This window comes from Tursiops truncatus, chromosome 14 (assembly GCF_011762595.2).
Source record: "Tursiops truncatus isolate mTurTru1 chromosome 14, mTurTru1.mat.Y, whole genome shotgun sequence".
Classification (NCBI taxonomy): domain Eukaryota; kingdom Metazoa; phylum Chordata; class Mammalia; order Artiodactyla; family Delphinidae; genus Tursiops; species Tursiops truncatus.
This window is the reverse complement of record NC_047047.1, coordinates 60,739,203-60,759,578: the sequence shown is the minus strand read 5'-3', so window position 1 is coordinate 60,759,578 and position 20,376 is coordinate 60,739,203. Positions and strand designations below refer to the sequence as shown.

General features: G+C 35.7%; 1 long non-coding RNA gene across 1 annotated transcript in view; it reads right to left on the bottom strand.

Annotated features, from left to right (window-relative positions):
• The window catches only part of LOC141276397 (uncharacterized), a 116,423-nt gene extending 98,289 nt beyond the window's left edge, over positions 1-18,134 (bottom strand). The window contains exon 1 of the long non-coding RNA XR_012325895.1: positions 18,042-18,134. This is a non-coding gene — a long non-coding RNA (uncharacterized lncRNA). The remainder of the gene's footprint in view (positions 1-18,041) is intronic.
• Between the last annotated feature and the right edge of the window lie 2,242 nt (positions 18,135-20,376).

Genomic DNA, 20,376 nt, shown 5'->3' with positions numbered 1-20,376 from the left:
GTATATTTTAAATAGTAATAAAACATAATATATACTATTATATATGACATAATATATAATAAAAGATATTATATATGTATATGTAATTGATGTGATTTTCAATGGATATAAATGTAGTACAGGTGGCTATACCATAAAGAAGAGAGTTTGAAAGGATCTATGTGGTTGGAACCCTTCCTCATTTTACTTTAAGTTGTAAAATATTAACTAAGTAGTCTATAAAAAAGTTAGGTAAGGGGCTCCCCTGGTGGCACAGTGGTTAAGAATCCGCCTGCCAATGCAGGGGACATGGCTTCCAGCCCTGGTCTAGGAAGATCCCGCATGCCATGGAGCAACTAAGCCCATGCACCACAACTACTGAGCCTGCACTCTAGAGCCCGCAAGGTGCAACTACTGAAGCCCTTGCGCCTAGAGCCCATGCTCCGCAACAAGAGAAGGCACCACAATGAGAAGCTGCGCACCACAACAAAGAGTAGCCCCCGCTCTCTCCACAACCAGAGAAAAGCCCGTGCATAGCAAGGAAGACCCAACACAGCCAAAAAAAAAAAAAGTTAGATAAGGGCATGATAATCCCCAGTACATCCAATAAAAATATGATGCAAGAGATCATCAAAAGCTAACAGATAAGTAAAACTGGAATACCAAAGAATATTTAAATAATCTAAAAGATTTCAGGAAAGATGACATAGAATAATAAAATAAAATAAACGTTCTATGGCTCTCCTTTTTGCTTTCCTTTTTTTTTTTTCTTTTTCTGCAAGCATTCTCCAGATCCTTATAAGTTCCTGAAGTACCTATTTGTCTCTCCCCTGCTGATCTCTCCTGGTTTGGGTTATACCATTTTTCCTCCGGTTCACTGTGTTCAAGCTAGATGATATTGGTTCCATTTTTCTAACATTATTGACCACTTTTTTTGGTATCTGTGTACATGCTGTTAACAGGGCCTAGCAAAATTTCCCCACCCCAACCCATATACGCCACATTCTTCACCTACCTCCCATTCATCTTTTAGGTTTACTTTGATTTCTTATTTCAAAAAGTCTCTCCCGACCATCTCGTCATCTAATTGTGTTGCCCCTTTAATACGCTTTCGTGCACTCTGAAATTTTCATAACATTTATCACAAGCTTTAATTATAAAAAGGCAGTTCTAGAAATTCCATATTCAAGGAAATTTAAAGTGAAAATCTGGTCGGAAGAGAGCTGGGGCAATTATCTGGAAATTGTTCTTGCACGCAGTGTTTTCATTGAAATAATGAAGTAATATTTGATAATATTACATTATTTCCTCACTATCCAGACTTGGGCATGTGTCTGCCAGGTTATGTGTAGGGGAGGTGGAAGATGAGATTAGGATTGTTAGAGAAAGAATGCAAAGAAATAGTTCATATATATCTTCTGACACCTACGTGAATGGTCATGAATGTGGGTGTGCAAATGCATGTGTGTTAGAAAAAGAGAGAAAGTGAAAGAGAAAGGAGACTTTTTTCCAAGTCCCTTGGAAAACTTAAAGCACATAATGTCTTACATAGTGCTGCAAAACTACTCCTTTTCCTAGGAGGATAAGATATAGAAAGATAAAAACGGCCCATGCCACACTCTCCCCTCCAACTTCTAGCACTGAAAATTGTGAAAAGAAGCAAGAGTGGGGAGAAGGACAGGACAAGCCAGGATAATCATCCTCATTTCCTTTTCATTTTCTGTCCCACCTACTAAGATGCAGGCTCCACAAGAGCAGGAACGTTTATATGCTTTGTTTCTCACTGTATCCTCAATGCATAGAACAGCACACATTGTAGGAGTTCAAAACTATTTGTTGAAAGAAGTAAATGAGTATACCTTTACCCACTCCATGAGAGCAGAGGTTTTATCTACCTTAATTCTCCACTTATTTTATCTACCTTAATTCTCCAGTGCATAGCACACTTTCTGACACTTAACAGACTTTCAAAAATATGCTATATGAAGAGAATATTTTTCAAGTACAAGCAAAGGAAATTAGCAACCATTATGAGAGAAAGAAGTTTGTTGTCGGTGTTTTTCCAGTCACAATGGGGAATAACTTTAAAGAACTCAAATCTTTTGAGCACATAAAAATAATCATTTTTCTCATTTACATGCTGATGTCAGAGGCAGGGAGAGCAGGATGCTGGGATTACTGTCTATACTAGCTGTTTTATATAGATCATTTATTATGGTTTCCAATAATGGTATGAAAGAATTATTATTATTCCCATTTTCCAGATGAGAAAACAGATTCAGAGTGATGAAGCAGCTTGTCCAAGTCATTAGACAAGCAAGTGGTGGAGTTTGACTCCTGGTCTCTCTGACATTATAACCTTACTTGCTTTTCAACTTTATTTTGATTGTCCACTTAGGCATATACTCACATGGCAGATGAAGAACGTCTTCTAAACTAGATATTGGTTGGGTCTCAGTGTCCAGCCATTTGCTCATAAAGCATGGCCTCTATAAAATCTGGGAGGACCAGACTTAAGACCCATTTACTCATAGTGAACCAGTGGGCCTACAAAGACACTCAGTCTTGAAAGCACAACTTGCTTTCCCTGAAAATTTCCTAATATGTTGCATGAACATGTTGGACTTTTTCCTTATAAATCTTTCACCCTCCCTTGAAATTAACTTCAGTCTGACCTAAAAATTTACTTAATACTTGTGTACTCCACTTCTCTGATTTGTAAACTAGAACTATTACTTATCTCATATGGCTGTGCTAAGGATTAGAAACAAGGTTTTTAAAGTTTCTGTCCAGTAGTAAGTTCTTAAAAATTGGTAGTTATTTCAATGAAATGAGGCATCTTTTGTACTTTATGGGCAGGGCTGTGTACAAACAAGTACATATAGAATATAACAAATAAAGCTGCAAAAGGCAATAATTCTCTCATTTTCTCAGAAAAAAAAAGTGAATGAAGGAAGTTCCATAAAAATAGAATGGACTCTTCTACAATGGACAAAGGATTAATCTCCAAAATATACAAGCAGCTCATGCAGCTCAATAACAAAAAAACAAGCAACCCAATCCAAAAATGGGCAGAAGACCTAAATAGACATTTCTCCAAAGAAGATATACAGATTGCCAACAAACACATGAAAGGATACTCAACATCACTAATCATTAGAGAAACGCAAATCAAAACTACAATGAGGTATCACTTCACACTGGTCAGAATGGCCGTCATAAAAAATCTAGAAACAATAAATGCTGGAGAGGGTGTAGAGAAAAGGGAACACTCTTGCACTGCTCGTGGGAATGTAAATTGATACAGCCACTATGGAGAACAGTATGGAGGTTCCTTAAAAAACTACAAATAGAACTACCATATGACCCAGCAATCCCACTACTGAGAAAACCATAATTCAAAAAGACCCAGCAATCCCACCCTGAGAAAACCATAGAAACCCTGAGAAAACTACAAATAGAACTACCATATGACCCAGCAATCCCACTACTGAGAAAACCATAATTCAAAAATGACCCAGCAATCCCACCCTGAGAAAACCATAATTCAAAAAGAGTCATGTACCAAAATGTTCACTGCAACTCTATTTACAATAGCCAGGACATGGAAGCAACCTAAGTGTCCATCGACAGATGAATGGATAAAGAAGATGTGGCACATATATACAATGGAATATTACTCAGCCATAAAAAGAAATGAAATTGAGTTATTTGTAGTGAGGTAGATGGACCTAGAGTCTGTCATACAGAGTGAAGTAAGTCAGAAAGAGAAAAACAAATACCGTATGCTAACACATATATATGGAATCTAAGAAAAAAAAAAAGGTCATGAAGAACCTAGGGGTAAGACGGGAATAAAGACACAGACCTACCAGAGAATGGACTTGAGGATATGGGAAGGGGGAAGGGTAAGCTGGGACAAAGTGAGAGAGTGGCATGGACATATATACACTACCAAACGTAAAATAGATAGGTAGTGGGAAGCAGCTGCATAGCACAGGGAGATAAGCTCAGTGCTTTGTGACCACCTAGAGGGGTGGGATAGGGAGGGTGGGAGGGAGGGAGACACAAGAGGGAAGAGATATGGGAACATATGTATAACTGATTCACTTTGTTATAAAGCAGAAACTAACACACAATTGTAAAGCAATTATATTCCAATAAAATGTTAAAAATAAATCTACAAACAATAAATGCCAGAGACGGTGTGGAGAAAAGGGAACCCTCCTGCAGTGTCGGTGGGAATGTAAATTGATACAGCCACTATGGAGAACAGTATGGAGGTTCCTTAAAAATCCAAAAACAGAACTACCATACAACGAGCAATCCCACTCCAGGGCATATACCTTGAGAAAACCACAATTCAAAAAGAGTCATGTACCACAATGTTCATTGCAGCTCTATTTACAATAGCCAGGACATAGAAGCAACCTAAGTGTCCATCGACAGATGAATGGATGAAGAGAAGATGTGGCACATATATACAATGGAATATTACTCAGCCATAAAAAGAAACTAAATTGAGTCATTTGTCGTGAGGTGGCTGGACTTAGAGACTATCATACAGAGTGAAGTAAGTCAGAAAGAGAAAAGCAAATACTGTATGCTAACACATATATATCGAATCTTAAAAAAAAAAAAAGGTTCTGAAGAACCTTGGGGCAGGACAGGAATAAAGACGCAAATGTAGAGAATAGACTTGAGGACACGGGGAGGGGGAAGGGTAAGCTGGGACGAAGTGAGATAGTGGCATTGACATATGTACACTACCAAATGTAAAATAGATAGCTAGTGGGAAGCAGGTGCATAACATAGAGAGATCAGCTCGGTGCTTTGTGACCACATAGAGGGGTGGGATAGTGAGTGTTGGAGTGAGATGCAAGAGGGAGGAGATATGGGGGTATCTGTATACGTATAGCTGATTCACCTTGTTATACAGCAGAAACTAACACACCATTGTAAAGCAATTATACTCCAATAAAAATGTAAAAAAATAAAATAGAATGGACTCTTCTAAAGCCAAATGGAGTCACTCTGATTAATGTTTTATTACCTTGAATGTATCAAGTAGTTTTCTCAACAACTTCAAACATTTCATATACACCCAGTTTCTGTTACTTTGATACAGGTAAAGAACAATCATTACTATCACTTGATTAAATCTAAGACAAAGTTGTTAAGTGACATTTTAAAAGCTACATTTAGACAGGTAGAATCAAGCTTCTAATCCTGGATTTCAAATCTCTAGGTATAATGCACTTTCCATTAAATTATATTATATAACAAAGTAGACGGTGTTATGGACACATGACTTAAAGACATAAGGAAGAAAATTCAGTCAAACAAGTGTTTACACACATCCATATGTTTGGCATTGGGGCAAAAAAAGATTTTTTTTAAACCCTATTATGACTTACTTTTTGTTGTTGAGATTACTTTTCATTTATATGCCCCAATATATGAGATCAGCTCGGTGCTTTGTGACCACATAGAGGGGTGGGATAGTGAGTGAGTGGGGCATATATTTCATATATTGGGGCATATGGTCACAATCACTTGGAACCATCAAATTCATCCAACTCCTGTAACTCATATTTTTCTGTGACGTCTGACTTTAACTCTTCAGACTTATTTATGAAAAATGTTTATGTGGTCATCTAATTATATATTTCTTCTATATATAAATGCTATTTGAGGAAATGATCTTAGGTTTATGTCTGATTTTTATTGTTTAAACCCTTAAAAACCAAGACCATTATAATTAATACGATTTAAAAGTCATTTTGGGAGTGTAGTCATTTTTGTACATACTATGTAAGTTCGAAATTTTAATTCTAATAGTTTTCAGGTGGATTCCTTAAGAATTTCTGTATGCAAGGTGTTTTTATCTACAAAGAAAGATAGTTTTACTTCTTTCTATCCCAACTAGATACCTTTATTTATTTTTCTTGCCAAATATCTCTGGCCACAACTTCTAGTACAATTTGAATAAAAGTGGTGAAAGCAGGCATCTTTGTATGTTCTTGATCTTAAACGGGGAAAACATTCAGTCTTTCACCACTAAGTATGATGATAGCTATGTGTTTTTGTAGATGCCCTTTATCATATTGAGGAAGTTTCTTTATAGTCTTACATTGTTAAGCATTTATATCATGAAAGTGTTGGATTTTTTCAAACGCTTTTTCTGGCGCTATGGAGATGATCATATTTTTTTATTATTATATTCATATGGTGCTTTATATTCACTGATTTTTGGATATTAAACCAACTTTGCATGTTTGGGACAGACCCCATTTAGTCATAAGGTGCTATCCTTTTTATATGTTGCTGGATTTGGTTTGCTAGAATTTGTTTATGATTTTTTTATATGTTCATAAAGGATATAGTCTATAGTTTTCTTTTCTTGTGATATCTTTGTCTTTATATTAGTGTCTTGTGGCTGTTATAAAAACCTATGACAAACTTGGTGGCTTAATATTGCATAAATTTATTTTTTAACAGTTCTGGTGACAAAGAGTCCAAAATCAATTTCACTGGGCCAAAACTAAGGTGCTGTCAGGACTGCACTCCCTCCAGAGACACTTGAGGGAGAGTTTGTTTCAATGTCTTTTCCAGCTTGTAGAAACTAATTCTTTTGCTTAAGGCCTCTTTCTCCATTTGCAAAGGCACCTTTCTCCATCTTCAAAGCCATCAGTGTAACATCTTCAAATCTCTCTGCTTTCATCATTACATCACCTGTTTTCTGTTTCCATCTGCCTCCCTGTAAGTACACTTGTGATGGGTTTAGCACCCACCCAGATAATCCAGGAGAATGTCCTCATCTCAATAACCTTAACTTACTCATATTAGAAAGTCTCTTTTGCCATATAAGGTAAAATTTACAGGTTCCAGGGATTAGGAGCTTGATCTATTTGGGAGCCACTATTTAGCCTACCTAGACTTTTTGGGTATTAGCTTAACACTGGCCTCAGAGTGAATTGGTGAGGTGAGGTGAGGTGAGGCAAAGGGATTGACTGCTAGTGGGTACAGGGTCCCCATTAGTGGGGACAAAAATATTCTAAAATTAGATAATGGTGATTGTGGCACCACCCTGTGAATATACTAAAAAATTACTAAATTGTATATTTTAAGTGGGTGAATTGGATAGTATATGAATGATATCTCAATGAGGCTGTATTTTGTTTAAAAAATACAAAATATACAAACAAACAAAAAACAATAAAGGAAGTAAGGGTTTTACTTTCTTTGCTTCTGTAGCATACTTGTAATGGGGACTTCCCTGGCTGGTAATCCTCTGGAAAATTACATTCAATTAGTAGCACCAGGAAATAACAATAACAAAAAGAAAATAATTGAGTGAGACCAGGTTATTTTGGCAACCAGTAGTGAGATTTGGAGTTTGTCAAACTCCTAGTCTCCTGACAAATCTCCAGCTCTCTTAATATTCTATGAATACATGAAGTGAAGATTACATTACTTATATTTTGATTAAGCTATTAAATATATTAAGTTCTTATTTAGTGTGCATGTCACGGTATGTATTGACTTAGTAAATTAACAAATACAATTCAGGATCCCATATAATGGGAGTGCATGGTTCGCATTGCAGGTAGTACTCTTGATGTGCCTAAAGAGACGGTTTTAATCTGGAAACAAAGCTAGAAGTCGGGTACCATAAACAGAAATCCTGTTTTGAAAAAGCCCTAGAAAAGAGGGGAAAAAAAGTGAAAGGCCTGGATGCAACAGCATTGGTCTTCAAATGGATTGAAAATCTATGTGACTAAAAGACAGCATGTGAGGAGAGTGGGAAGTAAGTGGGCTGGGAGGTAAATGAAGGCCAAGGAAGACATGTGAAGATAACTTGATTTCATCCCCAATGGGAATGCATTGAAGAACCTTGAGCGACCGAGTGATATAATAATATTTGAATATTAAAATATTACTCTTGCCATACGTGGATGGAAAAGAATGCAATAACTTACTTAAGGACATCAATTTTGAGAGTATTTTAGCAAGATAAGTAAGAGAACATAGTCTTAATTACTCTAGTGACAAGAGGGACTAAGAACAGTAGGAAAAAATTAGGAAATATTTAGGAGGTAGATTCAAGTAGAATTGGGAATGCATTAGGTATTGCAGAAGTGAAAAGACTTCAGTCATGATGTCATTATTATCCTTGTTATAACTTGGTTAACAAAAAGGATAATGGTGTTATTTCAGTAAGAAAATATGTTTGTGGAATTTGGGAAGTAAATAAATAGTTCAGTTTAGGTATAGAGAGTAAGGTGCCTGCAGGGGACATACAAGTATGCATTATGGAAAGGAAACTCAGAAGAGAGATTAAGGCTCATTACAAAGATGGAGAGGGAAGGACGGCCATCACAATATGGACAATTTAAACCATAAGAGTTTTGTAAGATACCAGTGAGAAGAGAGGTAAGTCCTGATTAACATCAACACTTCAGGATAGAGATGAGGTTCAGAATGGAGAAACAAGAATTAGTCTGTGACAGAAGGGAAAACTCTTCCACTGCATTTTTTTAATCTGAAATAATATCAAAATTACCAAGAATTTTAAGAATAATTACACATAGTTATCAGAGCTTTGTTGAACTGATAAATCTGTGTCTCAAGATAAAGGGAATCCTCAATAAATTATGTTGTAAGTTGCTAGCATACAACTAAGTTTACTCTTGGCTGTACTGTGCTTCATTTTCTGGTCCTGTAACTAGTGAAGTCTTTAGAGAGCTGGTCAGTGAACTGTTCTTTTACAATCTGTGATGAGATAAGGAACTTGTGCCAAAATGCAATCAACTAAGGCATGCAAGGAACAGAAATCAACTGTTTGGTTCAGCTGACATTTGGAGAGTAGGAGATATACAAGACTTTCTAAATGAAGGAAGCAGTGTTGGTATATATTCTGGCACAATCATCTGATCTCATCAGTAAGATAGAGTTATCAGAGTGCCATTTGAGCAGCACTGCTGAGAAGTTTCCTTTCCAGTCTTGACTGAACAGCTTGGATCAGACCAAGTCTTCTACTCAGAACTGTTATGAAACTGAATAAAAAATATTTTAAAAAATAGCTTTGCACACAACAGAATACAGCCAAGGCAGCTAAAACTTGCAAGATCAAGATCCCTAAGAGAAAGGAAACACAGCAAAGTGAGTCTTATATTTACCACTTTACTCACTCAGAGAATTTATTGATTTCTAAGCTGTACACGTGTTGGACAAGAGGGCAAGAAAGCACAGAAAAACCAGTTTCTAGGAGATGATAGTCTAAGCAAGAGTTTATAGCAATGTTACAACACTAGGGAAACAAACACTTGAGTTCTAGAACTCCCTATACAGTTGTAAGAATGAAATGAGATAATGCATCGAAAGTCCTGGAAGAAAGCCTTCCCAGAGAAGAAAAAGAAAGCATGCTTACTTGGGAGCCTGGAGGATCAGGGAGATGGAAGGACAATGCCATGTACTATTCTGGAGGGTTAGGGAGAAGATATTTTCCAAAAGGGCAGAAAAGTTCTAAGTCCCCCAGTCACAAAAATATTAAAGACAATAAAGAAAATAAATGGGTCCCTAGTTCAGAATATTAAGAGTTCTTTGGTAAGAAGTTTCAGTGAAGTAATAGAGATAGCATATTATTAGGACTGAGTGGGAGCATAAGTAGGAAATACTGGGCACTCTTGAAAAAGGTTGATACTGAAAAAGAGTAAGTATTTGTAACATGTTGAGTTGTTGATCGCTTGACATTTTTTTTTTAACTACTCTGAACTTACTAGCAAACAAATTAAAAAGTTCTTTTGATTCCTTTTTACATAAAGAAAAGCCATGCTTACTATTGGATTAAAAAGTATGAAACTTTCTGAAGTAAATGATAAATTATCTTCCAGAAAGTCGATCCCAATTTACATGTTTCTAACCACTAAATGATACTGTCAGAGATGAATATCTTAAAGTTAGAAGAGCTTATTCTCTACTTTGTAGTTTAAAAAAAAAACACCTTTCAATGTAAATGCATTGCTTTTACAATAAAAAATGTAGAGATTTTAGCTAGGGAAATGATTTTTTAACATCCAGTATCAGTTCCTTTCCAACAGAATACTGTGTACTTTTTGAGCTCTTCAATGTCAAAAATATAATGGGTGACTAAAGAGGTTTCATTCTCACAAAAGAAGACTTTTCCAAAGGACTTCAAAAGCATACACATGTATTTACTTGCCTGCGATTAATGTTTATAGAAAGTAAATGGATAATTGTCAAAGGTACAAATGTATGTCATTGAAATGACATTGTCACATTTAAATAAACAAAACAGACTTGTAAGAGTACAATTGTTTTTACAGAAATAAGAATTTTTCATTTTATATTTTAGCCTAGATTAAAGAGGAGCCTTTGATCACCTAGCACATTAACAAATTTTATTAATGATATTTCAATTAAGCATACACAATGTTAAATAATTAACATAGTAACAACACTACCAACAACTGACATGGGAAAGGAAATTTAATGTCTTAACTTTTTGTTGACATAATTGTACATGTGAATGATATTTAATTGGGGTGATAATTTGGAAAGATGGATTGACATATGGGTGTGCTGCCCTTTTGTAAACCCAACAGCAGCGACAACAACAAAAAATAAGACCAAAATAAGTCAAAAGAAAATCAATTTCCACTGTATTTAAGGAAATTGTTCATTTCTGGTTTTTTTCTATGCCCTAATTTGAGCTTTGTTAGTAGCCTGGAAATTATCAATGCTCCGGAATTATCAATAGTGATTATTCTTTTTGTAAGAGGTTGTTGGTACACACTTTCTGAATTATAAAAATAGAAGTTTAATTAGGGGAAAATATTTCAGTATTTTAATCTCTGGCCTTGCAAATTCCTAGTAAAACCAAGGCCTCAGAATTTTCAAATAGCTTTGAAGTATTTCCCATCTCCTTTCATTTTTGACTCCCAGCTGTTTCCCAGTTCTGAATATCTCCTGCCATACTAAGGATTTTAAAAGCCACTTATGGAAATACCTTCTCTGAATCTGAGCTCAGATATGTCTACATGAAGCCTATAAAAACTTACCAGTTCTAGTCTCTTTCTCCAGGCATACCTTGTTAGCTAATCTATTAAACTAAATCTTGTTAAAAGCATTACTGAGGGATCTCAGATTCTAGTTATTCTTTCACTGCATTTAATTAAGCACACATTAATTGTGAATTTCATATGCCAGGAATTGTAATAAAATTCTGAGCACATATAGATAAGTAAAATGAGATTTCTGTCCTCAGTAGTGCTCAGACTAGGAAGCTATTAGTAAACAGTGTGACATATGCTAAACATTATCCAGGAAAGCACTAAAAATATGGCTGCAAAGAGGAAAGATTACTCAGCTCCCTCTGTCAGAAAGCTTTTACTACTATTTTGACAGGTGTACTCCTGGAGATAAACTACATAGCCCAAGGGTATGAGACAATACTAGTCCAACAGAAGAAAAACTAAGATTTTTGGGGGGGTTTGGACGAGGTGTGGGTAGAAGACATTTCTGTGGTCCTCAAATCACACCACATGCAGTATAACATTCTGTCTACTCACTCCAGCCATGAGTATTCTCAAAAGCTTTGAAAATAACTAAAATTTGGGTATGCACAGCTTATTGACACATAGATAACATGGAAGAAGAATATTCCACATTTACAACTTGAAGACATGATGCTTGTCAGAAATGGTGTGTGCCAGCATGATTGTGCTGTTTGTAATGACTGCCCAGTTCACTTTTTGTAAGGGAAACTGATTCTTCCTCAGGCTACTGCTGAGAAGAAATATCCTATACCCTGTTATCCTGCTGCATAAAGGCAGCTGACAGACAAGTGAGGAGACCCTCATTCAAGGACAGTCAGTGTTCAGGTGGGCTGTGGACTATGTGCTGTATGCACTATCTCAGAAAGCTTATGTGTGCCATTACCCCTCTCCCACTTTCTTACTTTCAAATAAAAGAAGATAAGGAGATTTTGCCAGTTGGTGGTAAAAAAAGAAGCTGGGAAATGCTGTGAAGAAAAATCAGGGTCTGGGCAAGTCAAAGCCATGTACATGGCATGAGATAACTAAGCTTTAGGGTAAGATGAGGAGGAAGTTGCTTGTCAATGAAACTGAATGAAGTAATTGTGTTGATAATCTTGAATCATGCTATATCCAATACCAATCCTATTGTCAAAATTCCTTAGAGGTCCTATGAATCCAGAACCACCTTCCAGCTGTAGTTTTCCTGAAGACTTAATTTATTAATTTCCATTCCAACAGTTCCATGATTCTATATGTGTCTTTACAATAAGCTATTTCATAAACTACATATGTGGATTTTTTTGTGCCATGGTTCCACAAATGCTGGAAACAGGTTTATGTGCACTGGTAAACTATCGGGAAGTTACTCAGAGCCAGGGTCAAGAATACCAAGCCATATGGTCACACGTAAGAATTAGGTTCCTAAATAGGGGTGATAAAAATGGAAATCAAGGTCTAGAGTCTTAAGAAATGAAACTAAAACAGCAACAACAACAAAAATACAGCCAAAAACCAGGGTAAAAGTACAAATCAGGTTATAGGATGGCACTGGGAGATGAGCTCTACTAGCCAGTACACCAGAGTTGTAAAGGAGAGGGAGGTTGCACAGTGAGAGAGAAAGAACCAAGAAGAGAGAGAATGAGAGATAACTGCCTTTCAATTTTAAATAGTCCAAGAATCCACCAGTAACAATAAACTAAGTACTGCAAAAGAGCTTTGATATGCACACCTTAATTACTATAGACACATAAATTATGCAGTACTTGTGTCATGACGTGAAACACTCAGAATTTTCATCATTCTTCATTTGAGAAAATGGAGCCAAGAATTCAAATAAAAATGTTGTTCATGCTATAGAAGAAAATGCACAATTTATTTTTTATTTGTTTAATGAACTGAACCTCAGAGCCACCAAACTGGATTATTTTGATGAAATCCAGTAAAATTATTCTACACAAAAGAATTGGTTTTTGTACTTATATCCTCTAATTGTTGATGCATTCATTGTTTTCATTATCTTGAGTTAAATACGTATCATTCATTCAAAGACATCTTTTTAAAATTATATGTCTTCATGAAGACTATATAGTACTATGTTGTGTACTTTTAAATTTATACATAAATAAATGTTATTGCATCCCTCATTCTAACTTTTTTAAAAACTGCAATATGTTTTTTAACTCAGTCGATGTTAATTATATGGATTTCTTCTTAACTGTGACTGCCTATAATAATACTTCATGGTATGAAGATACTATAATTTACATTCTCATAGTTATGGGCATTTAAATATTTTCAACATTTCCATTTTACAAATAATCTGGCAATAAACATCCTTGTACAGGTCTCCTGGTCTAGAGGAATGAGAATGTAGCTAGAATATATAACTGGAAGTTGAGAACCTTTTCATGTGCCTATTGGCCATCGTATGTCTTTGGAAAAATATCTATTCAGGCTTCTGCAACATTTTAATTGGGTTGTTTTTTTGATACTGAGTTATATGAGCTGTTTATATATTTTGGATATTAACCCCTTATCAGTCATATCACTTGCAAATGTTTTCTCCCATTCAGTAGGCTCTCTTTTCATTTTGTCAATGGTTTCCATTGCTGTGCAAAAGCCTTTACATTTAAATGGGTCCCATTTGTCTATTTTTGCCTTTATTTCCATTGCCCTAGGAAACAGATGCAAATAAATATTGCTATGATATATGTCAAAGAGTGCCCTGCCTATGTTCTCTTCTAGGAGTTTTATGGTTTCAGGTCTTACATTTAGGTCTTTAATCCATTCTAAGTTTATTTTTATTTATGGTGTGAGGACATGTTCTAATCTCATTCTGTTACATATAGCTGTCCAGTGTTCCCATCACCAGTTATTGAAGAGACTGTATTTTCTCCATTGTATATTCTTGCATACTATGTCATAGATTAACTAAACATAGATGTGTGGATTTATTTCTGGGCTTTCTATTCTCTTCCAGTGATCTATGTGTCTGTTTTGGGGCCATTACCCTGCTGTTTTGATTACCATAGCTTTGTAGTATAGTCTGAAGTCTGGGAGGTTATACCTCCAGTTTTGTCATTTTTTTCTCAAGATTGTTTTGGCAATTCTGGGCCTTTTGTTGTCCCATATAATTTTTAGGATTATTTGTTCTATTTCTGTGAAAAATATCCTAGGTATTTTGATAGGAATTGCATTAAATCTGAAGATTGCTTTGGGTATTATGGACATTTTAACAATATAAATTCTTCCAATCCAAGAATGTGGGATATGCTTCCAGTTCTTTGTATCATTTTCAAATTCTTTCATCAATGTTTTACAATTTCAGAGTATAGGTCTTTCACCTTTTGGCTGAGTTTATTCCTAGGTATTTTATTCTTTTTGATGCAGTTTTAAATGGGATTTTTTTTTTGTTTTATCTTTCTGATAATTATTAGTGTATAGAAAAGCCACAAATTTCTATATATTAATTATACTGTAACTTTACTGGATTCATTTATTAGTTCTAATAGTTTTCTGGTGGAGACTTCAGGGTTTTCTATGTATAGTGTGACCATTGCAAATTGTGACCATTTTATTTCTTCCCTTTCAGTTTGGATGCCTTTTATTTCTTTCTCTTGTCTGATTGCTGTGGCTAGGACTTCCAATACTAATAGAAGTGGTGAGAGTAGGCATTCTTGTCTTTTTCCTGATTTTAGAGGAAAGGCTTTCAGTTTTTCACCATTGAGTATTATGTTAGCTGTGAGTCTGTCCTAAATGGCTTTTATTATATTATGATATGTTCCCTCTATACTCACTTTAATGAGAGTTTTTAATCATGAATGGATATCAAATTTTGTCCAATGCTTTTTCTGTGTCTATTAAGACTATCATGTGAATTTTATCCCTCCATTTGTTAATGTGGCATATCTCATTAATTGATTTGAGAATATTGAACTATCCTTGCATCCCTTGAATAAATCCCACTTGATCATAGTGTATGATCCTTTTAACGTATTGTTGGATTCTGCTTGATAATATCTTCTTGAAGATTTTTGCATCTATATTCATCAGAAATATTGACCAGTGACACTATTTTTTTATAGTGCCTTTATCTGGTTTTGGTTTCTGGGTCATGGTGACCTCACAGAATGAATTTGGAAGTGGCCCATCTCTTCAATTTTTTAGATAGTTTGAGAAGGATAGTTATTAGTTCTTCTTTAGAAGTTTGGTAGAATTCCCCTGTGAAACCAGCCATTCCTGGACTTTTGTTTGCTGGGAATTATTTTTTTATTCCGAATTCAATTTCATTGCTAATGATTGATCTGCTCAGATTGTCTATTTCTTCCTTATTTAGTCTTGGTAGGTTGTATGTTTCTAGAAATGTGTCCATTTCTTCAAAGGTTTTCTATCTGTTGGCATATAACTGTTCATAGTATCTGTTTTTATTTCTCCTTTCATTTATTATGTTTATTTGCATCCTCTTTCTTTTCTTGTTGATGAGCCTGACTACAGGTTTATCAATTTTATTTAACTTTAAATAAAAACAACTCTTGCTTTCATTAATTTTTTCTTTTTTTGGGGGGGTCTCTAATTTATTTATTACCTCGATCTTTATCATTTCCTTCCTTCTGCAGACTTTGTGCTTTGTTTGTTCTTCATTTTCTAATTCCTCTAGATGGTTAAGTAAGGTTGTTTGTGATTTTTCTTGTTTTTGAAGTAGGCCTGTATTACTATAAAATCTGTTAGTACTGCTTTTGCTGCATCTCATAGATTTTGGAAAGTTGTGTTTCCATTTTCGTTTGTCTCAAGGTCTTTTCTGAATTCCACATTGATTTCTTCACTGACCCACAGATTTTTCAGTATCATGTTGTTTAGTCTCCATGTGTTTGTTCTTTTTTCATTTTTTTCTTTCCTTCCTTCCTTCTTAAATTTGTTGAGGCTTGTTTTGTGACCTAGTATGTGGTCTATCCTGGAAAACGTTCAATGCATGCTTGAAAAGAATGTGTATTCTGGATCTCTTATGTGTTCCTCTGTATCACCTAGTCTGTTATTCATTCCTTCTAGTGTGTTTTCATTTCAGCTATTGTGTTATTCAGTCCTGACTGGTTCTTTTTATATTTTCTAGTTCCTTGTTAAAATTCTCACTGTATCCATCTATTCTTTTCCTTAATTCAGTTACCATTCTTATTACTAATGCTTTGAATTCTTCATCTAGTAAATTGTTTATTTCTGTTTCATTAGTTATTTTTTCAGGGGTTTTCTCATTCCTCTGTCATCTCAGTTTGCTTAACTTTCTCCCTCTCTATGAAATTAGGTGTAACAGCTATCTGTTGCAATCTTGAAGAGGTGTCCTTATGCGGGAGTGTCCCTATAGAGTCCACATGTGCCCAGTGGCTTTGATGGGAGAGCTGTATTTGATGTGAACATAAGACGCATCTTTCCTCAGGATGTGCTGATAGCTATCACCTTGGTAGGAGGTGGGGCTGGAGACGAAGGGGGTAGGGCCAGAGCCAGGTGTGAACCAATGCTTCTCCTCTGCTCAGTGGCCATCACAACCCTGTTGGGGACAGGATTGGGTCCCAAATTGCTGTAGCAGAAACTCTAAGGATTGGATCTGAACTGGCTCCATTTCTTTTAAGTGTGTGCTCTCCCTACTCCCAGCACTGGCAACTTGGCCCCAGAGGGGAGCAGTGCTGGAAAGAGAAGGGCTAGTATGTGCACTCAGCATGGGCTGCGGTGTGGGCTGTGGTGGTCCAGCTAGGTCTGAGACCTGGACTCTTTCTGATGGGCTGCCTGTGTAAATGCCAGTGATGACTTCCCCTGCTCTGCTCAGACGCCACTTCAAGTCTGATCCTCCTTTGTCCCTCACAGCTGAGCTTTCCCCCTGGCCTCTACTCCCCTCACCCCACTGAGGAGCTGAGTTGTGAAGCAACCAGGGCTGGAACATTTGTTTGGATCATGCTGGGGTGCATGACCAGGTGGTAGCAGGAAACAGGTGAGCTGCTCTTGTCTTTTTCAATCTGCCCTCTCCACCCAGCTTCAGAAGGAAGCAAGCACATGTGCACTCCTCAGGAGTGGAATCCAGTCTTCCCACAGACCTCCTGTTAGTCTCACCATCCCTCCAACCAGCCAAGGGGGCTTGCCTTCCCTATGTCCCAACCCAGGCCTGGGGTGCCCAATATGTAGCTTGAACTGCTCACTCCCCAGGGCAGTTCTCTGCCCATGTAATTTCCCTTTTACTCTCAGTCTCCTCCTGTGGGCACAGGTCACGACCTGATCACTTCTCTTCCCCTCCTACCCAATTCCATGTGGCTCTTACTTATAACCTTGGTTGTATAAGAGTATTTCTGCTAGTCTCCAGTTAGCTTTTAGTGAGAATTTTTCCAAATGTAGATTTATTTTTGATGTGTTTGTTGGGGGAGGTGAGATCCACGTCCTGCTACTCTGCCATCTTAATCTCCTCTCTGCAATATGTTAAGTAGCAGGAGTGTTTTTGTTTATCTTAGCTGCATCATTGGAATTCTCCTAAAGGTTTAGAATGAAACTGAACCCTCCATGCTTTTAAAATTTTTAAATGGCTACACAAAAATTCACCAATTTTAATAAGTTTTATTTCTTTTTAATTCATACTGATATGACAGCTGTCACAATACAATCTCACAAAATAGTTCTGAATGAAGTTAAAGACAACTAAGCTCTACTGGAGACATCTTACGGAAAAAAAAACCAAATTAACTTTTTGGCCAGCCCAATACCTATATCAGTGTTCATTGTGACAAAGAACTGTAGTAATATTAGGTGTTAACAATGGGGGAAACTGGGTGAGGGGAATACGGGAACTCTGTACTATCTTTGTATGTTAATGTTATCAAACATTATTCCAAAATAATGAGATTATTTAAAATGAGAGATTTCCTGGGGATTTTTTCTTCAGTTTTTTGTTTGATTTTGCATCCTTTATCTGGTTTGGTTGTTCCAGATTTTTAAGATAAAGAGATACAGGAATTGTCATTGTCTTACCTCCTTAATCTTCTTCTAGTAGTCAATTAGTTTTTCTAGATATCAGTTTCCCAGTATGTGTCCCATTATATCTTCTAGATTAGACAAGAGGCTGGAATAAGGGTAAAACAACAGCAGGATAAATTCAGACCCCGCAGGAACTGGACTGCGCATTCACTCTCATTCCCAGGAAACCATTTCTACCACCTATAACTTGGGATTGTAAGCTATGACACAGCCACAGATCCTAAAATTCCTATAAAAACTGTTTTACTTGTGCATTAAAAAATAAGAATAATTAAAAGATAAATAGCAGACTGTAGGCCATACACCTATAAAGTAGTGTCTGCTTTTGTGTACTGCTTGATAAATCTCTCTTACAGTATTTAAATCATGCTAGCTATTCAACAAAATACTCTAACAAAGAAGCAAGCTAAATTTTAAAATATATATAATCATAAATCTTTGTTTCATGACTCCTACTTCTAATTAAATTACTTTGTTTTGGAAACCTCTATGCTGCACTTTTTATTCTTGATAGGCTGTCCATCTGAAAGATGGTTGCCAGGACTCCCAAGGTATTCATGAAACAGATGCCAGTCTATGTTACTATTCTAGTTACATCAGGGCACAGTCGAGGAAGTACCACCTCCCAATATGTTCTATAATTTGGATCAAAAGCCTTCAATATTTACTGCCAAACCCAGTATGGCAAGGAAATTCATGTGCACCCTTTGGCAATGCATATAGTGGAATCAGAATAGTCAGAAACCATCCTTCTTCCACTATGGCAAGTTCCAAATTTTTGTGCCTTTTTTCCCCCTTGCAATTTGCTCTTTGAAGAAACTGGGTCATTTGCTCTTTGGATTTTACACAGGCTGGGTTTTGCAAATTGCAATCCATGGTGCTGTTTAACATGTTAATCCAAACTACCCAACTATCTGAATTGCTTCTGTAAAAATAAACTTCCCGATATCAGCTATTTTGGTTATCCCAAGCTACAGTTTGTACAGTAAAGGAAAACTAGACAAATTCTCGATTCTTTCTCATTATTTATCAGGTTTTCAAAAATAATGAATTGGTTCCCTAGCATCCTTCAAATGTGTTCATGAGCTTTTTCTTTTTTTATTTATCATTATGAACTCATGGATTAAAATACATTTGAAATATTTCAATCAATTTATATTGTTGTTGTAATTATATTCAAATTGACCCAAATTTGGTCAATGGATCCTAAATAAGTTGGCTCCTGAATCCTTTGACTCAATTTAGAATTCTTTGATAGCTTCCTTTTTTCCTGGTAATGGCAAAATTCTCCAGATGCATTTTGGGATTTTCTAGATCTGGAATGAGATATGTCTTCAGAGTCTTAGTTCCTCTTAGTGAGACATGATATTTAGAGACCATAATCCAAGCATTATGGTTAATCCTTTTTTCTAGACCTTTTCAGTGAAAAAGGTCCTGGAAATAGCTTTTGATAAAATACTTCTTGAGTTTACATAGGTATTCCTAATTTAAACTTAGGACTGTTGGAATTTTAACTTAATTTCTTTAATCTTGTATATATTTCTTCTTTTTCCCATTCTGAAAATCTCATTTCTCAATGGCACCAACCTAATACTTTTTTTGTTTGTTTGTTTCACCACATGCTACAAACATAACAGTCTCAGAATTGCAATACCAACATTATACCAACACAATCATTGAAGAAAACATTTAAAGATTTTTTGTTCTTTTTGTCCTCAAGTTTATACCACCTGGGATGTGGTAATTTAAAATAATTCCTGGTACACAGTTATGGTTATCTATTACTTTTTCCATTTAATTTTTATGAATTACTGTAAATTTTGTTTCATAATTATAATTATGTAAAATATGTACAATTTTCAAAAATAAAATCTGCAAAACAAGTTACCTTCAGGAAAATCCAGCTCCTTTTTGCCTTCTCCTCTACTATACTATTTTCCCTTATAATTTATTTAAGTCTTTTAATTCATCTTTGCATTTTAATTTTTAAAACGTATACATATATTCATCTATTTTTGTTAGATGAATAGATGAATATATGGTAGATATATGAATATATGTAATTTTCTACACCATGCTGTTTTCACTTAATGTAATTTGGAGATACCAGAGTAGGAGTATTTAGAAATGTCCTTTATTGCTTTTCCAACTGCAAATTACTCCATTCAGCATTATATCAACATTTTGGATATCTTCATAAGGTAAATTCTTCCTTCAAAAACATGGTATGTCTTTTCATTTGCTCAAGTCTACTTTTGTGTATTTCTAGAGTCTTTTATGGTTTTTTTTTTTCACATAGGCTAGCTCCTGTTAAATTTAGGCTAGGTTC